This window comes from Equus asinus, chromosome 3, assembly GCF_041296235.1.
Source record: "Equus asinus isolate D_3611 breed Donkey chromosome 3, EquAss-T2T_v2, whole genome shotgun sequence".
Lineage (NCBI taxonomy): Eukaryota > Metazoa > Chordata > Mammalia > Perissodactyla > Equidae > Equus > Equus asinus.
Window position 1 is genome coordinate 18,654,880 of NC_091792.1, and position 26,654 is coordinate 18,681,533.

Here is a 26,654-nt window from a genome sequence, read left to right on the forward strand (position 1 = left end):
TTTATGCTTCATTTAGAATAAATTTCAGAGCATTTCTGAAAGTCTTTTTCATATTGTTAATTTTTACAAAATATGACTACCGGTGTAATTTAATTTCCCCTAACGCTATATAAATAGCCACGTTGAGACAAATCCCTCGTCACACAGCTAAAACTATAAGGAGGCATCTTCAGTAGTTTTTTAAAAAGAGGTGGTTCATTTACCATCAGCAACTCCTGAGTCAGCTCACATCAGAAAGGCTGCCTGAGTGAGCAGGGGATTGTTTTTCCAGGGGTAGAGGTTACAGAGGGGGAGGAAACAATAGAAGCTGGAGAGTTTTGTCATGATGCTGGTTAATGCCTTATATGGGAAATTTCTCTCTTCACAGGAACAAATTTTAACCAGGGTCAGTGGAAAATAACTTTGAATCTTGAGAAAATTGCAGGGTTTGTCTTACACTCTTGGAAGGTACATCTGTCAGGACACTCAATCAAGCCATCATGTTATTGCTATTTCTTCAGAAAAGCTAAGTAAATAAGAATACAGAGATTCCATCAATTCAAGCACAAGTTCTTATCCAAGGCTCAATACTGGATGAAAGCAGTCTGGAACTTCCCATAAGGCAGATGTTGTTTCTACTCTAATGGCTGACTTGACAACGGAAGGGAAGAAATGAAGATAAGGTGGAAGGAAGGTAAAGTTTAGATTGTCCTGGTTTGCAGTTCTCTCAGTAATGACCAAGGATGACATCTTAGGTAGGATATTATTTAGTCTGTCTGATAGATAGGGTCCTCATTTATAAAAAGAGTATACACAATATTAAAAGTTGTTATACATATATCATAAGTTGTTATATATTTATGTTATTGTTTATTGTCATATTTATGTAAATTGTTTATACATATATACATATAAAGGTTGAGAGCTTCGAAACTAGTAACTATTATTATCAAAGCAAGTGAAGCCTTAGCTGCATAGCTATTTTTAGTGGTTGCTTTGGGTGTCCCTTTTAACAGAGCTTCCTGAAACTTATTTCTCAAGTCTTTGAGAATAAAATTGGGTTAAGCTTTCAACCTTCTGAATTCTATAAGAAAGCAAAAGCTTAGGAAATTCTCTTTTCCTTTCCTTTAATTCATGTAGCCACTTCTGACCGATATTCAAATAATGGAAGTAGTAAAAACCCAATTTCTTGCCCATAAGCCTGAAGAGACTTCAGAGTTAAATAAAGGATAAAATCCCAAAGATAAAAGGGTAGAAAATCTCCTTATCTCCATCCTGTTTATTTACTATATAAGAGAATCCTTTGATATAAGAAAAAGTCTATCCCAGGCCAGGGGGCGGGGGGAAAAGAAAAGGTTGGATATTTTATTTCTGTAATGGGTAATTATTACAGGAACTAAAATAAAGAACAACAACAACAACAAAAAACTGTTAGTAGAAGATTGGGGGAAGAACATGTAACCTAAAGCATATATTCATTCTTTTGATAAAATGAGTGCCTGGTATTATTCTAGGTGCCGGACATAGCACAGTTATGAAAACAAAAGCCATTTTTGCATGTGCCTTAATATCTGCTTATTTTCCTTAGAAATCAGAGACATAAGGTAAAAAGAGTAGAAAGATCATACCTGGGAGAAGACAGTGGAAAGCTAAGGGTCTCGAGATGTCAATATTTATATTGTCCTTCCTTCATTAATAGGTGTTTCCCACAGTGTCAAATGATGCTGCGAGAGTAAGGAGAGGAGAAAGATATGAACACACTGACAACAGTATTTAGTGCGGTGGGTTGAAAAGAAAGTGTTAGATGAAGAAATGAACACACTGTTTGTGAACATCTCATCTGAAAAGTTTGCCTCTGAAGACAAGAAGAAACTAGAGCAGTAACTGGTGTGTTTATTTTATTTTAATTGGACAAATGCAAGTGTTTAATGGAGAAATTTAAGACTTAAAAAGTGAGTGCAGAGAATTGTAGTTGAGAGAGAAATTAAATACGCTGGGAAGAGAAGGAACAATCTTAGTGTAAATTTCTGAGAAATTATGGAGAGAAAAAAGTGAAATTTGCCTTAAACAGGCAAAGAAACTGCTTTTCAAAGGAGAAAAAGAAACGATGCCTTCTTCATTTCACTACTTCTCTAACTTTAACATGTACAAAAACAACTAGGGAGCTTGTTAGATGCAGTTTTCCATTCAGCAGGTCTACAGTTTCTAACATTTCCAAGTGATGCCCATGCTGCTGGGAAGCAGAGCACATTTGGAGTAGCAAGGCTTATTTCTATGTTTAGTACTGAGGAATGAGGAGCTCCCAGCATCTGTGTATAATTTTCTATTAATTAGAAATGGTCATCAAACATTTGGAGACAGGAGAACAAGGATAGTCAGAGCAACAGTGGTTAGAGAGTTGACATAATTTTTCAGAGAATGAGTGAGTTGATTGGACTTGAAAAACACGGCAAAAATTATAAGCAGTGTATTGAGTGAGTGGTCGTCAGTTTATAACAGAACTTGTCTCCGTTGACGCGCCTCTCCCCACGTGCTCTGTTGCAAGGCCAGAGAAAATGCATGGTTGGGATCATCCAGGGTTAGGGTTGTGTGGGGAGATATGACATAAAAATGACAGACAGGTGAGAGTGTACGTGTAAACTAAGCTAGTTAAAGAGGGCAGTTACGAATAGATGGTGCTAATGAATTGAGAGCAGTAAAGGGATCAATGTATATAGGTATTACTAAAGTCAGAGAATCTTTTTTATTTTTGGTTTTATATTTTACTCTTGCCATATGCTTATACAGTGCTATTTAAGATAAGCTCATTAGAGTCTGATTCATTCAGCAGACATAATTAAGAAACATAAAGCTGGGAAATTTCCATTTCTGTTATGTTGATTAGTAAAGATCTTTAACCTAAAGGCCTAGATTCTAATGTTATTCTGCTCATGTTCAGAATGTACAAGGTAGTTCTATGAGGTTAGCATTCTGATCAAAGATCTAAGGCATTGGTTAAATGCCTACAAGTAGAATATTGGGAAAAGGATGGAACTGTTAATAAAAAAAACGACTGTTGTCAGAATCAACTAAGAATGTTTATTAATATTAATCAGCTAAGCAGGATTCAGAGTTCATAGTACAGAATAGAGTTCATTACCTGGAGAGAAGCTTTACTTAAACTGTATTTAGCAGATACAGCTGGGAGAATAGATCATGCTACAGGTCAGCATACCAAACACCACAGATCTGCTAAAGACCACCAACAAAGACTTTGGTCTTCTCTTCTGAGAAGCACTGACCCATGAAGATCATGTGTGAGTCAGGCCAGATTGGATAGCAAAACAAAACTGGGCATCAGAAGAAAAAAAAATACTGCTCAAAAAATCCTCGAACAAAAGTCTCCTTACTAATGTTCTACTGCTGATATTTGAAATACAAGATTCTCTTTGTGCAAGGCTAACCACCTGGGATTTACCAATCTCTTTTCTCTTCTTTGAAGTACTCTTCCTGTAAAATAGACACACTCCATTCATCACAGAATAGTAGACACAATTTAACATAAAAATATTTTATTAAATCATAGGAATTTCAAGGTATTACATAACAATTAGGTAGCCAAAAGTTAGAATATTTATATTATTAAATTAATTTGGGTTAAAAGGGAATCTCTTTCGTTGAAGTTTTGAAAACATGGGAGCCACTCTGTGTCAAAAATTCCTAAGACCCTGTCCTATGGATCTGTGTCCACTACTCAAATTTAAATAAAATCTGGTTTCAAACCCACATGTATGCCTATTCTGTCCCAGTAGAACTGGATTTTTCATTCAAAAATACCTTAACCTCTTTTGTTTTCCAACACCACAAACAAGTTTTTACTTTTTATCTCTGCTGTTTTTATTTTCTTTATTCTTTATCAATACTTATGAACTTAGAACTTACCTGAATGATGGTATTACATTGGGTTAAAAGCATAGATTATGGAACTAGATAACCTGGGTTAAAACCTCAGGTCTGTGCCTTCCTGGTAGGGTTAACCTTGAGCAATCGACTTAATCACTTTGGGCCTCAGTTCCTCTTCCAGAAAATGTAAAGATGAAAGCAGTGCCTAGTTTATGAAGTTCTGGTTTTCACAGTCTTGGCAAGCTGTGAATGCTATGTAAGTGTTTTTAAACCAAAAATTATATTGTACAGAGTTGAACAAGCAAGGGATAATTTATTCAAGGCTGTTGCAATAGGAGCGAGAGACCAGAACTCAGTTTGAACTCAACTCTGCTGAAATAAAAGTTGGGAGAATTTTTAAGCACCGAGTTGAGCTAGTGAAGACGTACTGGAGGACCCGGAAGACTTTAGTGAGGGAGATTGGTCAATATGTTGAGCATGTTGAGTTGCGGAGTTATTCCTGAGTTTGAAAATGCTTTTTCTTTCCCCTCTGTGATTAGACCATCTTTGTTAATTGGCATCCATGGAAATTAGGCCCTACAGAGACTGAGAAATCAGAGTTCTATCTTCCTTGATGATTTCATTTAAATGGGATGGCCTCTTGATCCTTGAGGAAGTTATTCTTGGGTTGGAAGAGTGGCAAGAGGCTTTTAAAAATATTTACATCTCAAAGGGATAGAGCAAGAATTTAAAATTACTAGTTTTCTGAAGTAAGGAGATGTCAGGGCCTGGAGTCAGGAAGAAGGCTATCTAAAATCCAGTCAAGCTCAGGGGAAATTTAAGGTCATCTTGGTCAGTGTCCATTGTTGCTTTAATTATTATCGTCTGTTTGAAAGTCTGAACTAACTTTCTCCACCTGGGTATTGAATGCACAAAAACAGATTTTTAAAATATTCTTGGGGTGCTATCAAATGATATTAAGATAATATTTTTTTTTCAGGAAGCCCAGAAATGTCTGAATTTATCCCAAAACCCTTATCTTTACTAAAATTTCCAAATATATGACATAGGCATGAAAATCAATGGCAAATAGAAACCAAAATATCACATGATTGTAGGTGTAAGGGGGGAAGACAATTCCTCTAGCCTGTAGGTAGTTCTGGCTGGTCTAAGAATTAAAATGATGTGAGACAGAATAACAGGGGAAAATAAAACAAAGTTCAATGACATGTATATATGGGAGAGAGCCAGGAAAGCTGAGTAACTTGCCAGAATGGCCAAAGCCTGTCAAGTTCAATACCATTTTCAGCTAAAGACAAGGGAGGATGTTGGGGGTACTGGTTGGGGCCTTTAAAAGGGAGGAAGGCAATTTACATGGAGATGGAAATGCAAATACACCAAGGATAGGCAAGGTGCCCTAGGAGACACTGTTTGCATTACACTACAGTTATCTTATGGATTACTTCCTTTCTGGAACAGGACTTCTATCTTAAATTCTTTTAGGCAGTTATGGAGGAAGGTCAAAGATTCTTTGTCAGAATGTTTTGTCCTTAAAAATAATCAAGGCCAGGAGAAACATTTTGGGGTGGCCAATTCTGATCTGCCACAAAGGATAAACCAAAATCCCAAAGTAGAGAACTCTAATAAATAAGATTAAGTCTTATGGAATAACCCTGTTTCCTAAACAATTAAACCTAAGTAGAATTTAATTAAAGCAGACCATGCAGCTGAGGACTACTCTGTCTTTTCCAGCTAAACCTCATTTACCTTGGAAGAATAAATAAATAAATTAAATAAATAAATAAATAAAATGTAGTTTACAACTTTACCACACATTGGCCACCAAAAAAATAAAAGTACACATTACAGAGAAAGTTTGGCCTTTGACAACTCCTGTCATGAGTGAATAAGATAGGATGAGAAGACACATCTATGTACTCTGGCTTTTTAATATTAAATGCTCCCTAGAATCCAAAAACTCTGTAGCATTTCACCTTCTATGGAGAGACTATTAGACATAAGGGGAGTTGGTAGAGGGCAGAAAGAAGGTAACACCTGTCGATGAAAATAATCCATAACCAATCTATAAATGAAAATTTGGGTGAGTTTATTCTGAGCTTAAATCTTAGGATTATAACCCGGGAGAGTCTTTCCACAAAGGAACAGAGCACTCCAAAGAAGTGTACACAGGGTGGTTATATATCCTCAAAGAGGGTGTTTCACATATATTGAAATGTCCCTTCCACAATAGCCACAAGATTGCCCTCTTGGCACAGCACTTGAAGGACACAGCAGGTAGTGGGTCGGCTATCTTGGTGGGCGTAGCAGGAGGCAAGTCTATTGTCTCCAGCTGGGCGGTCACAGGTGAGTGCAGCAATCAGTTTCTAGCCTAAGGAAAGATACTTAATCCTTAAGGAGACGCCAACATTGGGAGGGGGAGGGAAGTTGCACCTTTATCTCAAGGGCCTTTTGCTCTTGCCATAGGGAATCTCTAAAGCAGATATACAATGCATGCTCAAGGGCCTTGGTCAGCTCCTTTTGGCAAGACAAGGTCAGGCCGAATCAGGTTTACACAAAATGGCTTCCTCATATACTCCAATATATCCTATTACTTGCCAATTTTATTTGTCACACCTCTTTTTTTAAAGCCGTGACCCCTTGATTATCATTATTTCTCTTCTTTACCCCATTGTACTCTTGGACCCATTGGCAGATGATAGGCCAATATTTAAAGAAATAAAGTCTTGGATAGCCCTTCTTGTCTTCAAAGAGGGCTAGTCTAGAGTTTAGGCTTTCAATGTCTTGCCTAAGCCTCTTTGCTATTTCAACTCATCAGTTTGTCATCTTCTACTGTTCTTCCTTTCTCACAAATGTCCTTGTCCAGGATTCCCAAGTTCTCTAGACTGCTGGAGTCATTTTGTTCTTTAAGATTAAGATAACTGCTCACATGACCATCTCATGAATGGTTTTCATTCCTCCTAATATTACCAGCAATGTTTGAGGACTTATGTTTCTTCTCAGCAACTCAGTATGTGCTTTTATGTTCCCACTAAATTATCAAATTCTTTCCTTAAACTAACTATAATTTGTGACCCACAGTCTGAAGAGGATCTCCTCCAAAGAAGACACAGGCAGTGGTATAAAAAGTAAAAATTGCAAATGGAAATACAAGTGTGCTTTATTTAAAGATGACTTGTCTCCCATCATCAGTGAAGTGCACTGAGCATCCCATTTTCCTAAACTAGTTAGACGTAAAAACCTTTAGTCTCAACATCCAATCCCTTTATTGGGTTAAGACATAGAGAAACATATAGAAATATACTTAAAAAAAAAAACCTAAAGACCACCAAAAATCTCTTAGAACTAACAAATGAATTCAGTAAAGTTGCAGGATACAAAATTGATATACAAAAATCTGTTGCATTTCTATACACTTGTAATGAATTATGAGAAAGAGAAATTAAGAAAATAATTGCATTTACATTGCACCAAAAAGAATAAAATAACTAGGAATACATTTAACCAAGGAGGTGAAAAGTCCATATGCTGAAAACTATAAGACATTGATGAAAGAAACTGAAGAAGACAAAATAAATGGAAAGATATTATGTACTGATGTATTGGAAGAAATAATATTGTTAAAATGTCCATACTACCCAAAGCAATCTACTGAATCTGACAGGAGATTCATTGCAATTCCCTATCAAAATTCCACTGGCATTTTTCACAGAAATAGAACGAATAGCCTAAAATTTGTATGACATCACAAAATATCCCAAATAGTGCATTTTTAATTTTCTGGAATCAAGTGCAGGTGGGAAAATTGGGAAGAAAGTGCCATGCTATTAATTTTTGATGACTATGTTGTAAGATAAGGAAATTGTAAAGAGAGGTGTGTATAGTTTAATCAAAGTGTTTAGAAAAATGTAATAGACTATGATTTGTGTGTATCAATGTGACAAGTGGTTCTGCAAAATCTTGTCATCCAAGCAAATGTTTTATATTGTTCATTATAACAGTATAATGATGTTAGGTTTAGATCTTCAGCAGGGTATGAATACTTGGAGTTTACACTTATTCTGGAGGATAAAAAGGTTAAGAGAGAACAGTAACTAGGGCCTCTTTCACTAACGTGAAATACCAGGTGAAAATGGTACCATAAAATATGGGGAAGCAGGAGAAGATGAAACTAGGGCTATAAAGGAAGGGTTTACTCATGTAATGTGGGAAAAGCGCCACTTTCACTGAGATTAAAGTATTAAGGGTGGAAGCAAATGCACATAAATTGGGACAAAAAAGGTAGGAATTCGAGTCATATCCAAGTAAAGGCATACATTTTCTATGTATAGTAGGATGGGGATGGTTTGTAGGAATCAAAGAGAAGATATTAGAAAAAAGGGCTTAAGAAAACCGATAAAGATTGAAATAGATGTGAGAAATGAGAGAAGGATTTGAGAGAGGCAGCACAAAGTATTTTATGCATTTTTGAAAATCCAACTGAAAGTCGAAATATGAGTTTCTCGTGGGACAAATCAATAGGGCATGGGATTCTCTCCATTGTAGGTATAGGATTCTGGGTTAGTGTTTCACAGATAAGTGTGGAAGATGAGCTGGTCATGGTGGGGGTAGTAAGGAGTAAGGCCTTTGAATGTATTGGCAGAAGAAAGTGAAAGATTAGGTGGCATAGCCTGGATGGACAAGAAAGTAAACAATAACTGGGAGAAAGATAAAAAGAAGAGACTGATGATTGATGACATTAGAGAAAAAAATAATTAGAGTAAAAGAAACGGATTGCTGCGGTCAGAGGGTGGGATAGGATATTTGAGGTTTGAGCAATAGTTTCACATTGAGGGATTTTGCATCTTTTCTTGAACTTATTGCTCTCTTCTTATTGACGTTCTCAACTCCTTTCTATGTTCTCTCCTTTGCTCACTTCTCTCTGCCAGTATTCATATTGTAAAGATAGAAGATGCGTTCAACCCTTTCATCTGTCGAGAAGCACTTCTTGCTTGGAATATGAGCTAATATTTAAAAAGTAATGGACACTTTTTATATAGAAAGACTAAATATCACAATAGCAGCAGTATTTCAGGAGCTTCATATCATCAGACATAGTGAGAACTATATTTTTAGTCCTGGTTTATTAGCTATACCACTGCTGAAAATAAGTAAAATATGGTAGAAAATGCATAAAGTCTTAAAACAAATTGACAATCTGGCAAGGTATACTAAGAGGCAAAAAAAGAAAAATGTGATTGAGAGATGGAAAGAGCATCAAAGCTGGCTTTTCCTGGGTGGGATTTGCTGAATCCTGGTGAGCTGTCTTTGCAGAGCACAGGGGGCAGAAAGAAAAAACATCCAGAGCTTACCCAAAGTTGGGAACGTGAGAGGAAATCCCCCACATTAATCTCCTCATTGTGTGGGGTAAACTAGAAATAAACCTGACTCCCACCAGAAAGATTGCAAGGGAAATTGCTTCCTTAGACTGTGCACAGAGTTAGACGGAAGAGAAAAAAAATCTCTCTTGATAATTTGTCTCACAAGATGGCACTCATATGTGTTTACAGAATTTTATACTACCCTAAACATTGCAAGCTGATAACTTTAGTTTAAAATGGTCTCAGGTTGTTGTCCTCCCGGAGGCATAGTAAAAGTCCTCTTGAGAAAGCCACAGTCACTATTAGCTGCAAAGGAACCCCAGAGACCCAATTCCAAGAATATAAAGTGGCAAACAAACAAGCAAATGAGCGCCCATTAGACAACTACCAGAAACAACACATAGCTGAATCTTTAAAGCATAAATAAGAAAATTACTCATTTGGTTCTTCTCACATATCACAAGATGATGCTCATAGATGACCCCAGCAACTTAGATTGGGCTTCGATGCAGCTCAGATTGGATCCTTAGATCTGGGTTACATATGCTAGCAGTTGCAAAATGTTCTTGGCCACACACTACATTCAGAGCGCTAACTGTACTTGGTCCTGAGCACATAGTGATACTGATCTATAGGTACTTGGGTGAGGAGGCTATCCTCACAGAGCTATCACATAGTTGGGAATAAAAACATACACATTAAAATCAAACTGAATTGAACATTGTAAATAACAAATATGGATGATTTTATCTGAAAAAAAAATGTGAACATGTCTTCTCTATGACTCCTCACGTAAAGTTAGCCTATTGCTGTCCTGGAAACTCTGCATAAGGAGACAGACTCTAGATAGAAAATTTACTAGGTCCATCCTGCTTATATCTCTCTCCATAAATAAAGAGGATAGAATTACAGTTTTTTGGAATATTTTAAGAGGCTATACTATCTGTGCCAGTCCCTCCCTTCCATTCCTGGTATCTCTTTAACATGACACCACTGGACCAATTAGATGAGTACCTCATGCTTAACCCTGGTAGCATTTTGTTTTCTTTATCTCTTCACCAGATCTGGGGCAAACCAAGATCCAAGGTATTAACCAATAGCAAACTACAGCCTATCATTGACATTGCACTTTAGCCTGACAAATGACCAGTTCCTTATCCAGCATTCTTGGAAGCAATGAAAGCATCTTCAATAATCTTTAAAATTACAGCTTAGGTTTCCATAAGCTAGATTTACCAGCAGACAGTTTTTATGTCATTGGACTAACTGAACTGCATTGCAATATGATTCTCCTCAGCAAGAGATTCCAGGATTCATTATGCAACTATGTTCCCAAATTAGAGCCTTTATGTACGATGACATATGACAGGTCAGAATGTCCACGATTTTCCCAGGATGGAGCTCACAGCAGAAGAAGAGAACATCTCTTTAAATTTTAGGAGAAAAACAGTCTTGCTCAAGTCATACATATCACAAGTGTATTGTTTCATTAGGGATACGTTTAATAAACTCATTTTCATTTGCAAAATGAGGTTGAGAGGATAGCTTTATTTTGTGAATCTTGGCCCACGTGACTGGAAAAGAGGAAGGCAACTCAGACACCAGTGGTAGACTGGCTCTGTGGCAGATAGGATTGCTCTCTCCAAACTCCAGGATCGGGTATGTCTTTACTTCTAAGGACAGCATGGTCATATGATAATCCGAGGACCAGAGCTAGAATTTAAGTTCTGACAGTCCACAGGTAGTCTTGGTGCCCTTACTTAGTGAGTAAGCACTGAAAGCCAAGCCCTACTTTCTGTTAGTAAACAATGTCCTGTTTACTTCCTGTCACTTCCTGGTGATGTCAAGTCCTGATTTCAATTTCTGAGCCAGTTGTCCCCAGGCTGGAATTTAGCCCATTCTCACTACAGAGGGTAAGTATGGCCTCATGATCATAACTTGTAATGGCTAGCTCAGTGTCTATTTAAAAATGTCAATAGCCACCTCAACATGGTTCTCACACAGAAGAACAGTGTTAGTTAATCCCTGGGGAGAGATTTCCTGTGCCTGAATGTCATCAAGGAAACTTCATTAAGTATTGTGTCATTATAGTAATGATCTACTTTCCTGTTTGAAAGTTAATCTAACGCAGGAAGAGAGAAATCCTGCTTTTTCTTCCATCCTGGGCATCAGTAGTTTTCAGAATGTTGCACACAGCCCCAAGGTAATTAAAAGATGCCTCAGGGGGCTGCTGTGAAAATAAACAACCATCAAAGAAGGTGAAGTTCCCGCCCTTCCATCCCACACACTTCAACTACAAGACCTTTTTTTTTACTATCTCCTGCATCTGTGCAAGATTTATTTGAATAAAAGATTTCATTGATTACAAAAAGAAAAGCGAAAACCACTGTTCTATTTAATCAACTAAAATGATATTTTGTTGCAAATTATTTGGATAAGCACAATTGTGCAGACCTCATTTTATGCATAAATGATAAGTTTGGAAAGGTTTGTTTGAAACCATAACAACAAAACAAAACATCATTGTTGTTGTCCTTAAGTTGCCAAAGATGACCGACTATGCCTGGTGGGAACACGCTGTATGCATATGTGCGAATGCCTCATACTTTACAACTATGAAAATGAAAGTCTGCGCATAAAGTAATGCATAATAGCAAATTATTCACTAACGTTTATAAATATGTCAGCCCAGCCAGTAAGTTTTGATGGAGCTTACTGGTTGCTGTCTTCTGGTAAAGAATGATGGAGATCAGTGATGACACACAGATTTTGTAATTTTCACTTCTTAGTTCTATCAAAGGTAGGGATGAATTTTTAGGTAGTCTCCGAATGAGTTTAGCATGTGAGCACAATCTCTTGCAATTGAGAATGAGACACACTGTATAAGAACTCATGTGAATCTTCCCCAAGCTGTTATCCAGATTTCGTGGGGTCTTGGAAGACATACGTTCCAAAATCAATTTGATGTTCTTGATTGCTAATGTTTGCTTTATGGCCTTAACACTAAACATGTGTATACACATGTGGCCACTTAACAGTCTAATGTCTCTGCATTTGTGCAGACTGTCAAACTGCAGTTAATTCACCTAAGGGGATCTTTCCTGTGAGATGGGTCTTTCATCTTCACGAATTTGAGATGACGGAATTTGAATAAATTGTATGACTGGATTTAAGAGACTCCTTTTCAAAGTGTTCCATTTGAAGATCTCTTGAGAACAGGCTGAATACAATCTTCTGCCTGCACTGATACATGTTAATGAAGAAAATCTGTCAAAGGCTACGTGACTTATCTCACATCTGATTATTTACATTGGTTATTTACTCGTGTAAAACTTTCTCAACAGTGATATATGTTACATGCAATACTTCAGAGTGAATGTTTTAAATTAAAATAGTGTTGCTCTGTAAAACTGCTTCACATTTTAAAAGATTGCATTTTTACAATGTTTAATTTAAAAGAGTCAAATTGCACTTGCATATCTTCCACATCTTCATCTTCCCCTATTTATCTTTGGCTAAAAATATTGAGCACTCTTATTGTTATGAGGAAAGTATATAAACATTGAGCTGTATATTATCAAACAGCTCTCTTTTTTCTTAAGTTTTTTAGAACTAACATGAGGTGCTTTACCATAGAATTAGAAATAGAAGTAAATTGCCTTATTTCACTGCATTGTTAGCTTTCATGTTGAAATCAACTTCAGACTTTCCTGGTAACAGAGAAATATATGATACTCATAGAGAATTTTTATCTCATTCACTTCCAAGTGTTTACCTAAGAGATCAAAATATGTATTCCTATAATATAACATTGTTTTGTCTTCATGGAAGAAAAGTGAGCTATATAATTTGTTGATTTCAATTCATTTTGTAAGTTTCTCAGAAAAGTTCATAAATTAGTATTTATTTTAAGTGTTTGAAGGGTATTGAAAGATTTCTATATAACCTTTTCTAACCTCCATAAAACTCATTTTCATTACTTTTTTCTCTACTTCACTCTAAAAATTATGTTTGTGTTTCTCTTCCTTCTTCTTTGGTTCCTCGCAAGTGCAAATGTTTCTAAATCAGCTTTTGTTATCCATTTTACTTCTTTGACTGTTTGTGCAAAACCTGATGCTCACTTTCTTCAAATGTAAGTGAATTGTATTTATTTTAGCATACACAATGATTTTATCTATTAATTGGGTACAGGTATCCTCAGAGTTAAGTTCTGAATAAATTTGATGGCTAGTGAATCTAATTTTACTCTTATCTCTGAGATCAAATCAATTATATGTCAGTTATCGGAAGAGAGCATAAAGGGAAGACTCCATATGGTATAATGCATTTATTGTGTCCACGTGGACATGACCTAAGACTTTAAAAAATCAGACTAGCCTGAGAACTTGTCAAATTATTTTTTTTCAAATCTTGCATCATTATTTAGATCTAGCTAAGCAAGGAAACATGTTCTGCAAACTTCTAAATTGTATTTCTTAAACTTACATTCATTCATTTTTTTCATTTATTAAATATTAGTTGAGCAACATAAACCCCAAATGCTGGAGAAGACCCTGGGGATGTGTGGGCTGTTTCCTACTCTCCTGGAGCTTACAGCCCTGGCTCCATCATGTTTGAACTCATCTTTGTATTTCTTCACCTTTCTGCCTCACTTTCCTTATCCATAATGTGTGAATCATAATAGTATCTACACATCATTTCTGCAGATGAGAAAATTAAACAATGACACATATGAAGTGTTTTAGATCAGTGCTGGGCTGAGAATGTTGGCTCTTACCACTAGTAGTAGTGTCAGCAATAGCAGCTAAAAGAGATAAATATAAGAAATAATAATTAATTATAAATGCTGGAAGTTCTATAAAAGAGAAGTATAGCAGCTAAGGAAGTGTATAATAGGATGACCTCACAAATCATAACTATTTAACTATAGATAATTTGCCTAAACATGTAAAAGTACAACAGAGACTACTGTATATCCGAAGTCTTTGATAAAACATCAAATAACACTAAAATTTGTAAATGAAAACATCATATCTGTAGGTGTATCTTTTCATTCCTATTGTTTTTCTAAATATTTACCTTTAATTTTTCTCATTTTAACTATTTCTGGATAAACTGTAAAGAAGGAAGTTATTATGAGCCTCAGTAGGTTGGAAAAAATAACCAAGTTACAAAATACAAAATGGATAAAGGAATATATGAGAAAATGCTAAGATAGGTTTTCACAGCCTTGGTCTCAATAGCAATAATAAATCGGCCATAAAAATTCCGATCACATTCCCATCACTCCTAATAACCCCTCTTCTCTTAGATGTAATTACACCAAAGAAAACAGTGGTCTAATTGTGTGGAGGAGTCCCTCCATTTTACCAAAGTATCTTTGAAAATATGTTTGTGTACTGATAATTAGAAAGGTATTACGTCCCATGAAGCATGTCACCACCTTTTATATACTAAATGCTCAATGAACATGTGAGTGTAAAGGAGGAAGGAAATTATACATGAATTATTGTATTAATAATGAAATTGATACCTGTTGTCGAAATAACTTTCTAGGCCCAAGATGGAGCCACTCCTGCTCCGGATGCCACAGCAGCAAAATGAAACTTGGATAACTCTTGTGTCCCTGTAAATGTTCTGCTTGACCAGAAATGCAGTATATCCAGTCAGCCAACCCTCAAACAAAACAGCAAGCCAATTCTGGGCCTCCTCATTCCAAACAAGGTCTACTACTGGCTCCAGCCACTCAGATATTTTCTATTTTCTCTTCTTCTTTGTTCTTTCTCCTTGATCCTTTAAAATCTTTCTGCCTTCCACCCCATTTTGCAGTAGATAGGAGACTATCTACTTCATGAATTGTTACATGAAGTTTGTTCGTATGATGTAATTGGTCTTTAATCATTTTTTAACAGTTTTGGGTTAAGCGAAACTGGTGAGGAATGGACTCTGAAGCTCACTGCTAAAGGCCTGCAGGACAAGGAGATGCACTGGTGAGGCACCCACTGAACCTTTGGAGCTCATTGTTCCTTTTGTCATTACCAAGGGCCATGGGTAAGTCACTCTCAGATTTGAGCTCCACTCTCTTGTGTGCAGCTCTCCAATTCAAACAAACTTTATATATACATATACATATATATGATATATATTGTTCCTAGAAAGGTTCTGGAGTCCTGAAGAGATTTTGGGGTCCTGAAAAGGTTCTGGGGTGGTTATATTGGGAGTTCACAATTGGGTGACAGCCATTAGTGAACTCACAAAGCCTCGCGGTAAGTACACAGCATAAACAGTTGGGAGACTTGGGGAAATAATTTAAGACAATAAATTTGGGCTGTTTTGACCATCAAAATCAAAATCTATTGGGCACAAGGCAGACTATAGGGTGTCCACCACTATGAAGAAATTCGCTAATGGGAATCTAGGAAGCCAGAGCCACAAAATTGTTTGGCATGGGTCGAGAACTTCAAAGCTGTTAATGTGCTGGCCACTGAACTCTAAGACGCCCCTTGATGGGATAAGCTGGTCACGGTTAGTTTCATGCTAGGTCACCTGCCAACCTCAAGAAAATTTCTGTATAACGAGGTACACTGTAAACACCACAAAATTCCCAACCCAGTGGCACATCCCTCTTAGGTATTAATTTGGCTCTGAGAGACCCAAGGCTTAGCTAAAGAAATGGAATCCTTAAGTTTCAAAGAATTGAGCATATCACCTTCCAACACACCTGCTTATTTTATGCCTAAGAAATGGTCCCAGAAGCTCTAGATGTCCAAAAAATGGCAAAATCTTAGTAAGACAAGCTAGAACTACAATAGAGACTGTGGGGAAGATTCCAATTAGACAAGATGACTCATTTAGGAGGAGTTGAGAGCAACAGTTCCCAAATCAAATAAACAGAAGTGGATACCTATTTTAATTGTCATGCAGAAGCCTCCAGAAGGCTTGGAAATTCCAAAATACCTTCATTTAAAGATTCATTGCAAAAAGTTAATGAAAAATTAAAGACAAAAGAGGTACCTAAAACCAAAGGCTCTAAGATGAACCTGACCCCTACAACTGCCCAGTATCCTCCTTTACCTGAAGACTCGGTCTACTTATCCTTTGTCTGAATTGTCTTTCCACTCCAAAGAGACTACAAGACACAAACAAAAGTTAAAGCTTTAGGCACCAACTCAAACACCCTGATATCTACTCTCAAAAGAGGGCCCCTCCAGGGGTTGATGGGACTCCGAGGGATTCTCTGGTAAACTGCTACTGGTTATTCCCTTAAATAGCCCAGTGGAAATGAAAATTAATAGAAAATCTTGTTAAATTCTAGTAGATACTGAGGTGACCCTCTCTACTTTAAACCCACTCACTCTGGAGCTTGAAGATGGGATCCTGGGAAAGCTGGTAGAAGCTGGCAAAGGGAATTCTTAGCAGGGTCAGCTCGCCAGATCTCTGTAGTGCCCTGTTGGGAGAGGAAGGTAGAATTTCACGCAGTCTCTTACTGGTTATCGATTCTTTTCTCTCCCATCGACAGCTATTGCCTTCTTGTTTGTCTCATTTTGTTTGCTGAGAACTTGGCTTGGCTTTCTGCCTGCCTGGGACAAGCAGGTTCCTGGGTTTTGCATATGCAGGCAGCTCAACTATAATTTTGGGGGACCAAACATACAATCAGACAGAAATGTGGATTGCACTCCATTTGCAGCTAGGGTCCTACAGACTGTTGCCAGCTCTCGGGGGAATCGTCTAAGTCTGTCTTTCTTTTGGTTATCTTTGAGAGGGGCTCTGGAACCTGGGAGGGTAGAATCTTTTCCACCCTCTTTGGGGACTCCTCTCGTGTCCATGAGGTGGTTCAATATTGCCAGGAATATTTACTGTTTGTCACAGCTTAAATGTGACAAGATATTTTAAAGGATTTTTTTTAAGTAGCTCCATGGTCAGAAGTCAGCCAGATTGAAAGCTGATATTCAAAGCCTGATAGGAATTTTATTTTAGGCCTTCTCTAAGCTAAATGAAACTATGTACCCAGAGGGAAAGAAAATCATTTCAGTTAACCTTACTGATTCTCTCACCTTGAATATCAATATTACTGGAAAATTTGAGTTAAAAGGTTTTTTTCACATGGGTCTCTCACTTTCTCCTTGTAGATTTGTCCATTTTTTGCCATACATATGTTGAAGATATGTTACTATGTGAAGATAATTTAAGAATTAGTGTACTATTCAGGGTGGCCACATTCATTTTAATCTGCACATTTAACTTAACAAAGACTAAAGTCCATCCATAGATTTCCCTTTTCATAAGCAAGAAAAGATACTAGGAGTTTTAATTCTGTTACCCTCTTGTACAATGAAGAGAGGAATTGCTGTACAAATTTTATGTTCACCTTGGTTTTTACCTACTGTACACATTTTAGGCCTGTTTTGATTTTTACCACTGTAAAATGTGTATACATACACATTTAATATTTGTTAGATTTACCTATAAGTCCTTGCGTTTTGTTTTGTTTTTTAAATCTTCATTTAGAAATTCCTTTAGTGAGAGTTTGTCAATATGAATTAACTCAGCACTTTTTGTCTGGAAATATATTTAATTCACCTTCTTATTGAAAATGTGTATATAATTCTAGATTGACACTTTGCTTTTTGAAGGTTAACAAATCATTTTATCCCTCAAACTTTATTTTCTAGGAACCCTAGCTTAAACATACATATTTTTAAGTTTATTTGGTTATATACTGCATTAATTCAAAACATAAATGAAATTCCTAATGTCTATAATAGTATAAAAGATTCTGGTAACAATGATTATATTAATCAATAATGATTCCTGCCAGACCCAGTTTCATCCCAACTCAAGGGCAGGCATTTGTGCCTCACTCTGTAACTGACCCAGTAAGGAAACATATCATGAAATTTGTTCTCGTTAGTGGCTGGAACTTGGACCCAGTTGTGTTTCTGGCGGTCAGACTACAGCCAGAATCAACAATAGGTCCACTGCTCTACAAAGCTTTCTTCGTGGTTCCCACCTCCTTTCAAAGTCTCATGATTGCTCCTCCACCTGGTTCCTTAGGCACACATTCCAGGCCTCCACTCTGACCTCCATCCACCCACTAGGGCTGGATCCCTGTTCTGAATCACATCCAGCATCTCTGTGAGCCTGAACCCTTTCCCAGATGCTGTGCATTCCCTTGCCTTCAAGACTTGGATCTTTCCCTGCATAGTCCAGCTGGGACCTTTCTCCAATGAGATGACTAAGAATTGTGCTGTCACCACCATAAGAATTATTTCACTTTTGCCCAGTCTTTCACTCTGATGCCCTCTAACCTGCTCAGTGGTCCTTAGGGATATAGACCAACTCAAGCTGCATTTGAGAACTTGTGGCCAAGCCCATAGGAAGAGAAGTTCTTAAATTCTAAGCTTTCCCTATTCCTAGTTTTCTTCCTGTCTCACAACTTATGGAGAGTCAGCATGCCATTGCCCTAAAGTAACACAGGTTTTGACTTACACACGTTTCCAAACAAGATCTGGGATTTAAAGATTTAAAGCCTCTCATCCAATATACATCATTTTCACTCTGTTTAAATATTTCTAAATCTCCAATGGGAATGAGGTTTCCATTATCAAAGTAATTCAACATATGGGTCTCAGTGATCCAGTACAGGCCAAAACACCGTGGCGATGGGTCTGACAGACCTCAAGTTCTTTTATGGCAAATTTTACAAAATGTCGTATTAAAATAAAATTAAATTTGATGTCTATCTTTTTAACCTTTGTTAAATCATTGCAAATGCTAATAAACTTCAAAAAGAAAGTACGAAACAAATTCACTAAATATATTGCAAAGCTTAGGTAATGAATCTACCAGTCAGATGTGAGAATACTCTACATGGGAGGGTAGACTAGCCAACCTGACTGAATTCATTTCAATATCCAACAGCATTTTCAATATAACTTTTTGTTTGTCATGCATCCTTCTCCTAACGAGCAGTTTAAGATCTCAGAGAGGCATAATAATTAAACTGATTCTGATGTGGTTCTAACTATATTCTGATTATATTCTGTGCCACATTAGAATTGTCTACAATCGCTATTAGAATATTGCTGCTGTCCTTTTATTTAAGGGAATGCATATAAATTGGCTGGACTGTATCTGGGACCATGCCTATCTAAGAATGTATGACCAAAACACTTCAAAATATTCAGTAGAACTGTTAAAAATTCTTTGTTGATGAATAGAAATAACAATAACTGATACTTGCTGAACAATGTATGTGAAGCAGAATCACTGCGATTAACATTTAATCCTTAAGGGAAAAGGAAACTGGCACATAACGACATTAGCTTAATAAATCAAAACTCCCCAACAAGGATTGATGACATGGAAACTCGATTTAGGTTTCTGGATACACGATACCATGGTAGTTAAGCTTATGGGTTTTGGAATCAGACTAGGTAATTTCAAATCTTAGCATTAGTGTTACAGTCTTGAGATCTTGAGTAAATCATCAAGTTCATTAAATGTAAATTAGAGAAATTAGTATCTACACCACAAGATTGTTAGAAAGTTATATATATGCAATAAGCATTCAATGTGATGATTACGTAAACTTTTATTAATTTTTCAGCCAGGCTCTTTGCTCTTAACTATTCCACTTACTCTGTGACTTAGGGATAAAATAGTTATGAACAGGCCATGTTCATAGTTCTAATTGCCAAAGAATAGGTAGACAAATTAGTAAATAGTACACATGACAGGGCTGGCATGTGTTAAATTGTTGATCATATAAAGTATGGTTACATGTCAGATACAGAGTGGGTACATCCTATACATCTTATTACAATGTCAATCCAACCTCGGTATGCAATTGTCAACATAGTTATTTACACCTACTCTATGTTCTAGGACTGATCAGTTTCTCATTGTTCTTTTCTCACTGTGCCACTTTTCTGTAGACTCCCTGCAGCCATGCTATACCACCTCCCATATTGTTTTGCACAATAGGTGATAAGTTAATGTTCATCAAATGTACATATATGTACCTTTAGTTGCTGCTATTCTTATTCTTTTCTTTTCTTTTCTTTTTCTGAGAAAGATTAGCCCTGAGCTAACATCTGCCACCAATCCTCCTCTTTTTGTTGAGGAAGACTGGCCCTGAGCTAACATTCGTGCCCGTCTTCCTCTGTTTTATATGTGGGATGCCTGCCACAGCATGGCTTGACAAGTGGTTCGTAAGTCCGCACCCTGGATCCGAACCGGTAAACCCCAGGCCACCGAAGCAGAACGGCGGAACTTAACTGCTGCACCACCGGGCCGGCCCCCGCTGCTGAGATGCTTAATAGCAGCTCTCCGGATTTATGCAACAAGAAAGAAAACTGTGTGTCCTCCAAAACGCCTGATTCCTGTGAAAATTTTATCTGTACGAGCTGTTCATTCTGTGTTATGCTGCCACAGTAGAAGGGACTTTACAAATTCACCAGGCTTTGGGGGAGAGAAAAATATAATTTCTCAGCTGCAAATTTCTCCCACTGCTGAGATATGACTGATTCTGTGGAATATTCTAGACTGAATGATCTGTAGTATTCTGAATTTTCTTTCCCATTGTGTGGGCTACATTAACGCCTGCCCAAATAGACCGAGTTTTCCACACACTGGAAGTACAAATCACACAGAAGCATGAGGGGAATCAAAGTCAGCAATTGCTTATTTTTACAAATTGTTATTTAGGACTATGTGCACATAAATCAGAAAATTGCATCTCTAATCTGCACCTAGAACTTGATGTCTGGATAATTCAAAGGTAAGATATTTATTTTAAAAACTCCATGTGCCATTAAGGTCTACAAGGGAACATAAAGGAAGTGAAACACTTTTTTTTTTTCTGCTGTCAATATTTACATGAGTAAAATAAAATCAATCATGGGGGTATTAACGTCCTTAGTATCATTTGTATAATCTTGGGGAAAGTCTTTTATCTAACGTAAACTTTTTTCTGGCCAGAATCAGGCACCCTTTTAAAGAATTTTTATTAACCTAGGCTAAAGTTCCAAATAATTTGTAATTTGAGTGCAGCTGTATAAAGACAAATCCAAAATGCATCTGCTAAAATACGTTTCAAATTTGTATTTTCCAAAATGCGTGTTTCTGTTCTCTTTCTAACTTTTCAATTACATCAGACACAAGCTCCTTTTGACTAATAAATAACTTTATTTTCCCCCTCACTATCCTGAAAGGAAACTCAGAGATAAAATAAGGCTTTATAAATCCTGTGGTATGACTATTGTAGGATATGTAATGAAATAATCAAATGCTTTCACCAATTTATAATGAATAAGTTTTTATTTAAGTGACAAAGTCCAGAAGGTTTTCTGCATATGAAATAATGGAAAATAAAAGGCAAAGTTAGGTGAGCATTAAATATAAACTTTTATTAAGGTAAGTAGTGATAATCTAATCTTACTTGTATATGATAAGAGAAAGAGGAAAATAAAAAACATATCAAGTTAAAAGTTCACATTACTGGGGCCAGCCCCATGGCCTAGTCAGCAACTTGGCTTTGAGGTTTCAGATCCTGGGCACAGACTTACACCATTAGTCAGACATGCTGTGGCAATAACCCACATACAAAACAGAGGAGGATTGGCACAGATGTTAGCTCAGAGCTAATCCTCTTCAAGCAAAAAAAGAGGCAAATTGGCAACAGATGTCAGGTCAGAGCAAATCTTCCTCATCAAAAAAAAAAAAGTTACGTTATTAACTGCAAAAGTGAAAAAATTAGGATGTGAGATACCGATCTCATCTTGTCAGTAAAAGTATTAACATGCTAATAAAAGTAAATATATATGAAATATTTATGAAATTCTTACCAAATCAATAAGAACCTCTCATTTTATACTTTATTTACTATTAATGCTATGGCATCAAAATTATGCACTTACGGACTAGACCCCTGAGGGAATTTAAATGTTTAATAGCATCTGTACAATTTGTTCTAATTAATCTTCTCTCTACGTACTGATATTCTCCTAAAGCACTAGGCTCTTTGTGAAAGTTCCTGTAATTTTTGCTTTCAGTATTATTGTGTCCAGACGTACAGACACTTACATTTGTGATAAGCTTTGGCCACAGAATATTTATAAGCAGTGTAGTCTGTGAGAAAATTGTTTTGCAGGACTGTTCCATGCATTGCATTTCTGCCCTTTGCCCACTAAAGAAGCCTCTCCTCAATCATTATTACCAAAAACCTCCCCAGTATTTTCCACACCCGCAAACCCCCGTTGGTGTGCTGCCCGTTGAGATCACTGCTCTATGGGACACTGGGAACTGAAGGAGCTGTTAAATATATGGAAACACCTGACTTGGAATGATGTGTTGCAGTAACAGGAGACTTTGGAAAAAAGTATTCAAACATATATAAATGTCTAATTACACATATATGAAAAAAGTACAAAAATTACATATCACAGAAATCGGGTTTCTTAAAGTGACAGAAAAGTTTCTCCAAAGATTGGCACTCTGTCCTAAACTCTTCCTTCTCTTTGTCCAAGAGTCTGATTTCATACAAGCCTTCCTTTACTGCATTATTCTTCCTTGTACTCTCTAGTCTTTTCCTTAATCAAGGCTCAACATCTTCTCTCTCAAAGACCAGAATATTTGCCTGGCTATCTCCTAGTGTTCAGTTAGATGCACCTTATATCTACTTTCTAATAGAGGCCTGTCCTGGACTGATCTATCTTTAATAGCCATCTCACCTCATCCATGTCACTTCCTCCATCATCCAACAGTCCTTCTCTCCCCAGTGTTACCGTACCAGGTTCCTTTTTGCCTGCCGCCCAGAAAACCAAACACTCAGACCATGAGATTGGAGCAGAGAGAGGGTTTAATCACAGGGCAGCCATGCAAGGAAGCCAGAGAGCATGAGTCTCAAATCCACTTCCCCGAAAATAGGGACTGCGGGATATTTATGGGATAGAGGGCAAAGTGGTTTGAAATGTGGAGAGAGGTGATTGGAGGGGAGGAGAGGTGAGGTAATTGATGATCTGCACAAGCGTAGTCAGACTTCATGCTTCTTCATAGGACTCATGTTCACAAAATGGCAACGTTAGCATGATCTGAGGCTGGAGTTTTTTAACCTCTTGATGTCAAAAGGTCACCTATCGGACATCTGCTCAGGCCCAGTTGATGAGTCGGTGGTCTCAACCAGCCTGGAGTGGACAAAGGGGTTCTAATTCCTGAAAAACAGCTCAAACACCTATTACCATGGTGACCCAGGCTCCAGGGAGATGTTATCTATAGGAGCCTAGTGGAGTCAGATAGCATACCGCCTAAGCAGCACAGTTAACAACGGGCGGGTTAAACAGCTAAACGCTATAATCAGTAATTGCAAAAAGGAAAAAAACCTTTAATTCCCAGCTACTTAATCATCAATGGCTAACTCTTTGTGGGTTTCACCATCATGGTTTCATTTCTGTTGCAGCATCGGCGTCATTTTGTTCCTCCCTCAGTAGGATGTAAAGAAGGCAATGACCATTTTTATGCTGTTCAAAACTGTGCCCTCAGGGCCTAGAATAATACTGGCCACACAGTAAGCAGAGTGATGGGGGCCTGAGTGAAGGAGCGCATCTCTTATCCTCCCTGGAACACGTAATCACCCAATATCTTCGCAACTGATTTCCATTTGTCTCTAATGTCTGGAACTGCGGCTTGGCTTTCCTATAGATCTAACAAAGAGCTACATACACGGGGATGAGGGTCTTGTCACAACTTCCAAATTTATTTTAAAGAATAATGTTGACATTCATTCCAAACTCAGTTCCCTTACCCTGCAAGTGTTTGCGTTATATCTCACTAAAATATACAGCTTTTAATTATTTGAATTTTTCCCTAGAAAAGTTTATATGGTTGAAATCATTAACAAATATGCTTGTGTTACTTATTTACATTTTTACTTAATATTGGTTCTTTAAAATCTCATTTTAGTGTTAAATAATTTCCCCAAAATAAAATAGAATATGGCCATTCCTGGTAGTCAACTGATTTTCTCACGTTAGCTTTCCTTTCCAGATGCCATGGTTTTATGTAGTGTAAATGATCCTCTCATTACCAGATGGTATGAGAAAGAAACTGCTTCAGGGAGGTATATGCTATATAAGCCTGTCCATTGAGTAGCTATAAAAAACCAAAGCTTTGTAAACCAGCCAGTAAAATATCTGAACTCAGCCGTGTGGACTGCGGAATGCAAACACTGAACTCCTCATCTGACCAGATGTGGACATTCCTAATGGATGATAAGTTCAGTCAACCAATAAAATGTTTTCAGCTTAAAGCTTAAAGTGGTGATTATAATGCTAATGTTCTTTGCCTAGAAAGCACAAGTGAAGCAGAGGGATACAAAAAGAAAAGCAAATCATCTTGCAAACCAAGTATTTACCAGACTGTCTTCATTTAGCCTATTTTTAGAACTCCAGAACTTACCATATGCAAGATATAAAAGAATTATAGAAAGATTGAGATAACTGCTGATTATATTTTATTATCACTCCAAACCTAATCCGAATCACCAGTTTAAATGCAGTGATTCTAAGTGTGATTGTAGAAGAGGCATTTATCACGTAATTACTTAAGAAGATGACTCCTAAATATTTACCCCCTCTTGATCTGAGATATTTATACTTGAATTTTCAACTATTATCAGCTTAGGTTGTATAAACTAAATTCAATCTCATCTTCCTCTCTAAATTAAAGGCTCTTGCTGATTCCTCTGTTCGCTCTATCTTTACCACAGACATAAAACTCAAAAAAGAGACTGACTCTGTGTTCCCAGCCTGATGGCTCACTTGTCATCAGTGGATTCATTATTCTTTTCCTTTGCTCTCATTGCTTCACGTATTCATCTTCTGTTCCATTCCCACTCACCTGGGAGGACAGCATCAGTGGGTCTCTGGACAACAGAATGAACTTCAGATTTTCAACTTTTTAACCTAGACAAAGGATATTGTTGTCCTGAACCTGAAAGCCATGTTATCTTCATAGCAGTATTCTCTTCAAGAACAGTATCCCCCTTTTGTCCCTCTAGACTGAGTCAAAACTCATTGAGATAGTCAGGGTTCTCCATGATCTGGCTTTAGCCATTCAACCTTATTCCCCAAAGACATCAATGTAGATTTACATTCAAATAGGAGAGCTCACACCTTTTTTCATTCTTATTAAGTTTTTAAGCTCCTAGAAATCAAGAAATTTGGTTCTTAGGATCCTCCCCATCACTGCAGCACTTAAAAAATATTTATAAATAAATTACAGTCTTTTTTAAAAAAATTTTATTCCTATTTATCAAATACTAGCTGGGGTACTGAATATATTGAGTTAAAAACATAAAGCCACTTTAATTATCATTCATTTGGTGCTATACATTCAAAATACACATATTCAAAGTATTTGTTAATTTCCTGTTATGCGTCAGGCACTATTCTAGTCACTAGAAATATAAAAGTAAACAAGACATGCCAAGTTGTGGCAGCTTCCTATTGCTATCTACTCTGAGCCCTCATGTCATAGACTAAGCTTTGAAATAGCTGGTTGATTTTATACATAGATATATATATATATATATATATATAAATTGTTGATTTTACATATACACACACACACATATATATAAATTTTTTCTTCATTAATATAAAGAAACTCTGACAAAGGACAGTTTTGTGGGTTCACTTCATCCTTTTTACTGACCATGTATATTTCATTCACCAGATCAACAGTTTATCATGAAAAATCCTCAGCTGTCACTTTATTTCAATATTTTTGTGTTGAAATAAATCTGCAAACGTAGAAGCTTCTCCTTAATAATCATGGACTGAGGCTGTTTTCTTTAGCTGATTTTAAGGTAAATATTCAGAGTTATATTATTTTCACAGAAGTGGCTATATACTTATTCTCATGTTTATACCATAAAAATATAAACAAATATTTGTACTTCACTTCCTCACTAGTGTATATTACTTTTTTATTTTCATTCCAATTCACCAATCTTTATAAAATTGTCATAAAAATTAAAATATTGTGCAATGACTACTTTGTATGGTCACTAGTTCCATGACTTGAAATAAACAACAGAAAGATGTAAATGAATTCAGAGACTGAAGTGCAAAATGTTCTAGATTGGCACAAAAACAAGAATCTGGATCTATGTCAACAGTGAATTTCATTCGGATTCCTGAGTTCATAATGTAAAATGACATCCTATTCATTCAATTAACTTGTTTGAGAGACATTCTTCTCTATCTAACTCATATTTAGAATTAGAATAAAACCGAATACTCATGGTACGCATCCCAATCCTTATGGAATTCTCCCACATTTTTAAACTCAAACTGCTTCCATTCTGATCTTATCTACTCCTGGATATACATATCAGGCTCTGTAACTCCTATCCGAATTTGTGGACTTATTTGA

At 36.8% G+C, this 26,654-nt stretch overlaps 1 long non-coding RNA gene across 1 annotated transcript; it reads left to right on the forward strand.

Annotated features, from left to right (window-relative positions):
- Positions 1-417: 417 nt before the first annotated feature.
- LOC139044953 (uncharacterized) lies at positions 418-26,402 on the forward strand. The gene is made up of 3 exons (XR_011502432.1): positions 418-673; positions 15,131-15,269; positions 20,296-26,402. It is a non-coding gene; the product is annotated as an uncharacterized lncRNA (long non-coding RNA).
- Positions 26,403-26,654: the final 252 nt, after the last annotated feature.